At 43.5% G+C, this 9321-nt stretch overlaps 1 protein-coding gene across 1 annotated transcript in view; it reads left to right on the forward strand.

Moving 5' to 3' along the window:
* Window positions 1-9321, forward strand: part of Bace2 (beta-secretase 2) — a 102833-nt gene that overhangs the window by 82227 nt on the left and 11285 nt on the right. The window lies entirely within an intron of this gene.

Genomic DNA, 9321 nt, shown 5'->3' on the forward strand with positions numbered 1-9321 from the left:
GTTCTAGCGAAATGCCTGTGTTATCTTTGGCATGAAGGTAGATGCCTCCTGTGTGGTTTGGGTGGGGTGCAGGCAGCCTATTCCCATCATTGTCCTGGCCCATAAGGTGAGGCAAAACAGGTGCTGGGCTGGATGCCACTCTTGACATTTTGTCACCAAGCTGGTCACAGTCACATACACTTACTCGGGTTTCAAGTTAATTAATCATGTTTTAATGAGGAAAACAAACTCTCTCTCTCTCTCTCCCTCTCTGCTGCCGTAATTGTTTCTTTTCTTCAAAGCTTCTCTGGAACTAAGTTGGTAATTACTGATCTGGGAAATGGAGACATGGCCAGATGCCCATGCTTCTGACCAGCTGTCGGGGAGGGAAGACTCGTGACTTGGAACCCTTCCACTTTCTGAGTCCTTTGAAGCCATGTGCTTCCCTTTGTAAAATGCCTGGGGCCCAAGTGTACCATCCAAAGCAACTTGAAGGCCCCTGACTGTCAGATGACTTGTGTGGTGTGGTTCTTCCCTCTGAGGGAGTTAAAGCCTTGGCAATGGGGGATCAGCAGTATCTGTATTTACTGCCATTTGAAGCCTTTGCCAAAGAAAAGTGAAGCCTGTAACTCCATGTGGCCACTTGTTATGAGGGGACATAATTGACTTGCAAAGCAAGTCTTGTCCCCAACCCCATTCCTGTGCCAAGTTCAGTGTTCACTTTGTGCTGCCTCTGGGACAGGTTGAATATAAAACATTCCTCCCAGAGTGCTAAGCATCTCCTTCAGCAGGAGTGTCTTTGGTGTTGACAACAGACCTTGTGTGGACGTCTCAGCCATCTGTGCTGCTCACCCAGTCACCTCCATATTGAGAAATATATGGCTGTGCCAAGGACATGCAGGAGCCATCCAGGCATGTTGCAGTGGACTGGAAGACTCCCCAGTAGCCAGAGGAACCTTCTGTGAGATTCTGGTGGGAGAGGAGTTGAGCTGTTGCAGAAGGAAAATCCAACAGAAGCAGGGACAGCATTGTGTTTTCACATGCTTGAGGGTGTACCGGGCCTGCACTGACCGAGAGTGAGTAATTCCAAAATGCATTGCAGTGTCAGAAATCTCTAGAAGTGGGATTCTGGTCTCATGTTGATTTTTCATTGATTCCTGTCCGCTAGGCAGGTTTGCATGGAAATGAACCAGGTTCTCCCAGACTCTACCCTACTTCCCTGTGCTGTGAGGACTCTGAATCCCTGAAATAGAAGGGGGAATGCTCAATCTTCATATTCACCATATCTGGTTCTTTGTATTGGGTCAGGACTCTAAAGTGTGGAAGATTTCTGCCACACCAGGTTAGTGGGTGCCCATATCACAGTACAGGATGCAGACAAGCAGGGTGTCCAGGCAGGTGGAAGAGTACTACTGTTTTCTGTCTTTCGTACCAAATGTGTCTACCTTTGTATCTCAGATGCCACTGGATGTGACATTTTGATGGGTATGTAAGTTACAAAAGCATAGCTTAGCAACCAGAATGAAATAGACGGTTGAATTTGGGACATTTTTCTGGCATGTACTGCCTTTGAATTCAAAACTGTGGTGACGCCCACATTCTCAAGTTCTGCAAATTGAGACTTTACTTGGCAGACTTCCAGGAAGGTTTGCCTCAAACAGGAATCAAAGTAGCACCCTTTCGAGGGCCTCAGTTTTACTTCGAGCAGGATGAGGAAACACTAGTAGTAGATGGGGATGCTTCCCACCTGCAAGATGCAACTTTGCATCAGCTTGTCATAAACCTGCCAGCCCTGATGAGAAACCAAGCTTACCTTCCATGTAAACAATTATTTTAAATAAGCTGATTTTTTTTTTCCTGATAAATTATTTAGAAGTCTAGAATTAGCTGGCTGGTGGTGGTGCACCCCTTTGATCCCAGCACTCAGGGGGTCTGAACCCTGTCGATCTCTAGGAATTCAAGGCCAGCTTATCTACATAGTGAATTCCAGGACAGCCAGGGCTACACAGAGAAACCCTGTCTTGAAAAAACAAAAGTCTGATATTAAATTCTGCCTTCAGGTAACTAAAATTATTTCTAAAACAAAAGCAAGAAATAAGATGACTATCTCCCCACATTGGGAGCCACCTGTGATCTGTGTCCAGTCTCCTGGTATGAACTACATTTTCTTGTGTCTTTTTTGAGCCAGAAAAAAGTGCCTAGACTTAAAAAGACAGGTGTGCTGCACGTGGCCATGGGATGTGTACCTCCCAGGCCTGTCCCACTTCTGAGCATTTTAGAAGGGATTTATCCAACTGGTCCTGAAACCTGGAGGTTTGGGTTAGAGATACACTTGGGTCAGAAAATTATAGAAGTCAAGTAATTTCTAGAAAGCAGCAGTAAGGACCCCATGGAGCTTTGAAGAAGACATTTTCTAAAGCAGATTCCATTCTCTCATTTAAGAGGTGAGGAGAGACTACTTAATGATTTAATTAAGAATGGGGATTTGCTAAATTGGTATTACTACTTTCTTACTTGGTGAAACAGCTATGCCTGGTTGGGTTTTGAGTTCCAGCTTCCTCCTTGGGAATAGACCACTGCCCAGAAATCTGTTCCACAGCTAAGGATAATTGAATTTCACAGATTTTATCTTTATTAGTAGAAACCAAATAGCTGGACAGCATCCCAGTGTGTTTTCTTTTACATGAACTTACTAGAATTGATTATTGGCACATCCACAGGGAAAAAAAATCACCACCATTTTCTACAGAAAACTACTAAACACCACACAATACAAAACTGTAGATTTTTACTGCCAGGAAAAGTCCACATAAATGATTATGTACATCTCCAGTAAGTTTTAAGAATTACAGACCTGAATGTGTGGCAGTTGATCAATTAGACAGCAAAGCAGTTTGGGGCTGGGGGGTAAGAGAGTCATAGTGTGATTAAAATAAGCTCACAGAATAAGCAGGGTTAATGCTTTTGGAAAATGTGCTTCAATTCTGGGCATAAGCTTTCTTTCACCCTCAAATTTGCTTACTGTCAGAGGTGTCATTTCACTTTATGGAACTACAACTCCCCCATCCCCAATTTCAAGAGCGTTCAGGCATTGAAGTCAGCCTTGACAAAGAAAGTATGTGGGAGGTCTGTAGCCACATGTTGCCTGAGCCAAATACAGATTGGTCAGTTCCATCAGCAAAGGGTCAAGAATTCCTGGGAGTTGAAGTCTAGACTCTTGGAAGGGGACAAGGCCTGAAGGAGTCAGGAGAGAGGCGAATGTCCCACCTCAGTCTTCAGTTCCTCAATGGTCTGGAGAGCTGGGATATCCCCAGACAGTGTGGGCAACCCAATTTACTCTGGTTTTTCAGCATGGCCTACATTTTAGGAATTTCCAAAGGGAACCCCTCAAGGAGATCATTGGCCACTGAGCAGACATTCAACAGAGGGCTATTTATTTATTCAGAATATGTCTGTTCCAGTAAGACCAGAAATGCCTGAATTCAGGAGCAGGACCCAGGCCGGAGGCTGCAGGTTCAAGGCTATGTGCTAGGAAATTCACTGGGTAAGGGAAAGTTCTCAGGCTACACTGACTTGGCCAAGTTACTTTTGGGAACTGTGTACCCAGGAAGGGCTCCTGAAAACTGAAGCTGGACAGTCTCATGATAGCCAGCCCTATTGGGCCACACCCACTCTAAAAGCCATCAGGCCCTGACCATAGTCCTCAGGGATGGCTTCCATCCATCAGGGACATATCCAGAGAGAAGAGCTTGAGTGGGCAGAGCCTCCTTCCTGCTGCTGTCAGCTTTATATCTGTGCCCTGTCTACAGTGGCCCTGGTTTTTTCTGCAGGAGTAGGTCTCATGGATCTCAGGTACAGAAGTACCCAGTCTTTTTCAGAGTCATTGTGGTGGGCCCCGGCATCTGCATTACACTCTGGACAAGCACACTGGGTCAGAGAGGGAACTGAAGCAGTTGCCATGTTGCTAAAGGTGTTGAAAGCCAAGCCAATCCTGGTGACATGCGTGTCTACAAAGCCCATGAGTGAGGAGTTCATTATGGGTAGGGGAGCACTCACGATGTCAACCACAAAGGGCAGTGACTTTTCCTCCCAACCCACAAGCTTCCTTTGGATTTTGTATCAGATGTTATAGCCAGATGTCCTATGTTTCTAAATTTAACTGCGCCCTATAATTTTTACAGTACAGTTACTCTTAAAGAGCCGATGGTAGGTGAAGGCTGAACCATAAATTCAAATCCCTGTCAGGGCTTCAGTGTTTCTTGACCAAGCTTTCCATTGTATTTGTATCCCCAGCAACAGCCAGAAAGAGTATGATGTTAAGTCATCCATTTAGGAATGGAAGGGCCAGGCACACACCACCATTTACAAATGGAGATTTATTTGTGTGAGATCAACTGGGGATCAACTGTAGCACATGGTGTGTCCCCACACATCAGTCAAAGTAGAGCACACAGCCAACATGAATTTTTACCCATATGCTTCATAATTACAACTGGTAGAGAGGCACAATCAGCCCTCACTTCAGCTGAGCACAGTTACAGGCACAATGGTGTCTGTAAAAGGAGACTGACCCAGAGCCCCCGTGCAGCCCCACCTGAGTCTCTCCTCAGGGTCATCTTTGGTGGGGTGGGAATTAGATAGTTTGTATTCACAGATCAGAGGTGGGGCTGGGCTTGCTGTTTTCTGCTGATTGTTTTCTATGGACATTGTCAGGACCTTCTGAGAGTAAGCTGTGGCATCCTACCTGGGGAAGAAAACTCTCCCAGGGGCCTCACATGGCCAGAGTGGGTTCTGCTGAATGAAAGAGAACATTGAGTAACCCCCTTCTGAGATAAAGAAACAAACAACTGTAGCTTGAGTTTTCCTGCCTGGCCCACGGTCAGGACAAATCTCTGTCACCCGCCAGCCCCACAGCAGCTCAAACCCGACCAAGTAAACACAGAGACTTATATTGGTTACAAACTGTATGGCCATGGCAGGCTTCTTGCTAACTGTTCTTATAGCTTAAATCAATCCATTTCTATTAATCTATACCTTGCCACATGGCTCATGGCTTACCGGCATCTTTACATGCTGTTTCTCATCATGGCGGCTGGCAGTGTCTCTCTCACTCTGCCTTCCACTTCCCAGCTCTATTCTCCTCCTTGTCCCGCCTATACTTCCTGCCTGGCCACGGGCCAATCAGTGATTTATTTATTGACCAATCAGCAACACATTTGACATACAGACCATCCCACAGCAAACAACAACAACAACAAACAGACATAGCTAATTAAGGCTCTATTGCGCAGTGATAAGAATCATAAGATTTAAAATTTCTTGGGGTTGGGAGTGTAGTTCAATAGTATAGTGCTTGCCTAGCACTCACAAAGCCCTGAGTTCAAGCCCTGGTACTGAGAAGGAAGGAAATGTCTTTATAGTTTTATGAAATGTTGTCCTTTGTGGCCGCAGTGCCGCACATTCTTACCAGCAAAGGCTGAAGGTCTTTTTTTAAAAGCCCTCAGTTAAAAACACACAGAGTAGGTGGGGTTCTCGTGTGCTAGTGAAAGCTGAAGTTCTGGAGTATCAAAAGGCTGTGTTTCCTGCTACCTCAGTTCATTGGCACAGTTGAGTATCCTAAGGTTTATGATGCACTGAAAGGGCCACTCGTGTCTCCTGGTTCTTTGGCATGTAAGGTTTGGATTCTAGTTCAAGAGCTCTAAGCCATGCACCAGGCATAGTGGCATGTGCCTTTAATCTCAGCACTCAGGAGCCTGAGGTAAGTAGATCTCTGTGAGTTCAAAGCCAGCCTGGTGTACATAGTGAGTTCCAGACCACCCAGAATTACATGGTAAGACCTTGTCTATAAATAAACAACAACAACAACAAAAAGAATCCAAGCTTTCTACTGAATTCTGGAAGAGGCAGAAAGTAGTGCCTTGCAAAATATATTTTATGTAGATCTCAATTTTTTTTTGTGCACAGTTCTTGGATGTAAATTGTGTTTCTGAAGATGCTTATGATTGCCTGATTTTTTCTTTGGGAATCTCCATTTCCAGGGCACCGATTACAAATCAAGTTGTGGTCAGAATAATGTGTGGAACAGAGAGGCATTTGTGCCACTGAGTGGCTTCCTGGCTGCTAACAAATGCCCAGATGATGCCTGGGCCCTCCAAACCTGGAGTTTTCTAGAATAATCTTATTTTTTACTTGTCCACCCCACTAAGATGTATACCACTGAAAAGTAGTGATATGTCTGGCTCAGTCTGAATAAATAACACTTCCTACTTGGGTTCAGGACTGTCTCTTTAACCTCATGTCCTGCCTCTTGGATCTCAGCTCTGGAATCCGTGCAGGTCACAGCCATTATTTCTACTCCCCTCCATGAGGATTTCTGGAAAATACCAAAGATAAAGTGAATGGAGGGAGGGCCCAGGCCCAATGATTGAAAGGTAGAACATGCCAGAATAGAAGGAGAGGGTGGCCCTGTAGAACCTGAAAGCCAGCCACAAGGCACTGCTCAAGGATGCACAGCCACAGCATTTGTCCCGGTGTGCCCCCCACGCTCACTCAGCTTGATCACTTCTGAAGCACTCCCGAGTCCTGAACCCTGTCCTGATGCATTACCATCTGTGCAGTAAGAATGTGGCTTAGTGGTCCAGCCTCTAGAGAAGGCCCCTCTAGGAAGCAGCTGAAATAGTCATTAAGCCAAACAACAGCATCTGAGAACTGTGATTTAGTTTTTTAAAATAGGCTCTTCAGGGGCTAGGGAGACTGTTGTGGTATTGTGTTCCCCAAAATATTGTGTACCCTAATAAACTTATCTGGGGTCAGAGACAGAACAGCTACAATATTAAACATAGAAGTTAGGCAGTGGTAGCACACGCCTTTAATCCTAGCATTCCAGAGGCAGAAATCCATGTGTTCAAGGATACAGCCAAGCATGGTGACTCACGCCTTTAATCCCAGAAAGCAAGCCTTGAATCCCAGGGAGTGGTGGTAAAAAGCAGAAAGGTATATAAGGCGTGAGGACCAGAAACTAGAAGCATTTGGCTGGTTAAGCTTTTAGATGGTTAAGCTTCAGGCTTTCGAGCAGCAGTTCAGCTGAGAGCCATTGGGATGAGGACACAGAAGCTTCCAGTCTGAGGAAACAAGACCAGCTGAGAAGTTGGCCAGGTGAGGTTAGCTGTGGCTTGTTCTGTCTCTCTGATCTTCCAGTGTTCACCCCAATACCTGGCTCAGGTTTGATTTTATTAATAAGAACTTTTAAGATTCCTGCTACAGGAGATGGCTTAGTGGGGGAAGTACCTGCTATGAAAACATGAGGACTGAGTTTGAATCTCTATAGCACTCATGTAAAAAGTCAGGTGTGAAAATACAAACATCTCTAATCCCAGGGCTGGGAGGAGGTGGGGACAGAGACAAGTGCATTCCCTGGGCTCCCTGGCCAGCCTGTTTAACTGGAAGAGCAAACTTCAAGTTTGGTAAGGGACTATCTCAAAGAGTAAGGTGGGGAACAGCAGAGAAAGATGCCTAAAGTTGAGCCCTGGCCACACGGAGACAGGCGAGCACAGCTGCCCCTTTGCACACACACCCATACCCTAAATGTGACATGAGTGGCACACAGTATTGTAGACGAATTTCTTTTTTTTTTCAAGTTATGGAAACAAGTCTTTATTAAGTAACTTTTAATATCAGAAAAATAAAACTCTTATAATTCTCTTTACAGCAAATATATAATATCAGTGCTTTGGCCATCTTAAGTTAAAGGCCCTTTATATGGTTTTAAACTTTACTCAAATTGAATTTATAATCCCTATGACTTCCCTACATATACATAACAAAAGAGTGTAGTAAAATTAGCAAATCCTAAACTATATTGATAATTTATCATTCTTAGTTTGTGGTTTTTAGAAACAGTACACGCACCTAATATATGTCGATTCCTTGGCTTATTAGTTGCAGTGTACAATGCAACAAAATACAAAACACATGCTTGGTGACATTCGTCCATATCTACAAGACGGCAGCTAGAGATTAGGATTCAATACTGACAATTAACTATCATACAAGCAATTGGCATTACATCATAATATGCCATCAAGGCAACTTTTTTTTATACTGAAAAATCAAAATAAAAACTGTTATTTGTAAACTTTATATGAAATATTGGTGATTCAGTTGAGTATTATTCAGTTTCCATGAGACTGTAGGTTTTCTGTAGTTTTTGTTGTTGTTGAAATCCAACTTTAGACCATGGTGGTCTGATAGAACACAGGAGGTTATTCCAATTGTTTTGTATCTGTTGAGATTTGTTTTGTGGCCAAGTATGTGGTCGATTTTAGAGAAGGTTCCATGAGGTGCTGAGAAGAAGGTATATTCTTTTTTGTTAGGATGGAATGTTCTGTAGATATCGATTAAGTCCATTTGAGTCATGACATCAGTTAAGTCCTTTATTTCTCTGTTAAGTTTCGATTTGGGAGATCTGTCCAGTGGTGAAAGTGGAGTGTTGAGGTCTCCCACTATTAATGTATGGGGTTTTATATGTGATTTAAGCTTTAGCAATGTTTCTTTTACATATGTGGGTGCCCTTGTGTTTGCGGCATAAATGTTCAGAATTGAGACTTCATCTTGGTAGATCTTTCCTGTGATGAGTATGTAATGCCCTTTTTGATCTCTTTTGATTGATTTTAGTTTGAAGTCTATTTTTCTGGATATCAGGATGGTTACACCCGCTTGTTTCTTAAGACTTTCTTGGAAAGTCTTTTCCCAGCCTTTTATTTTTAGGTAGTGTCTATCTTTGAATTTGAGATGTGTTTCTTGTATGCAGCAGAAAGATGGGTCCTGCTTTCGTATCCATTCTGTAAGCCTATGTCTTTTTATAGGTGAATTAAGTCCATTGATATTGAGGGATATTAATGACCAGTGATTGTTCATTCCTGTTATTTTTTGGTGGTGATGTGTGTGTACTTCTCTTTGTTGGGGTTTACTGCTATGGCTTTATCTATTGCCTGTGTTTTCGAGGGTGTATCTGACTTCCTTAGGTTGGAATTTTCCTTCTAGTGCTTTCTGTAGGGCTGGGTTTGTGGATAAGTATTGTTTAAATCTGGCTTTGTCTTGGAATGTCTTGTTCGTTCCATCTATGATGATTGAAAGTTTTGCTGGGTATATTAGTCTAGGCTGGCATCCATGGTCTCTTAGTGTCTGCATTACATCTGTCCAGGTCCTTCTGGCTTTCAAAGTCTCCATTGAGAAATCGGGTGTTATTCTGATGGGTTTGCCTTTATAAGTCACTTGGCCTTTTTCCTTTGCTGCTCTTAATATTCTTTCTTTATTCTGTACGTTTAGTTGTTTAATTATTAT

Source organism: Peromyscus californicus, unplaced genomic scaffold, assembly GCF_007827085.1.
Source record: "Peromyscus californicus insignis strain IS unplaced genomic scaffold, ASM782708v3 Scaffold_16__1_contigs__length_79575227, whole genome shotgun sequence".
In the NCBI taxonomy this organism is placed as follows: Eukaryota; Metazoa; Chordata; class Mammalia; order Rodentia; family Cricetidae; genus Peromyscus; species Peromyscus californicus.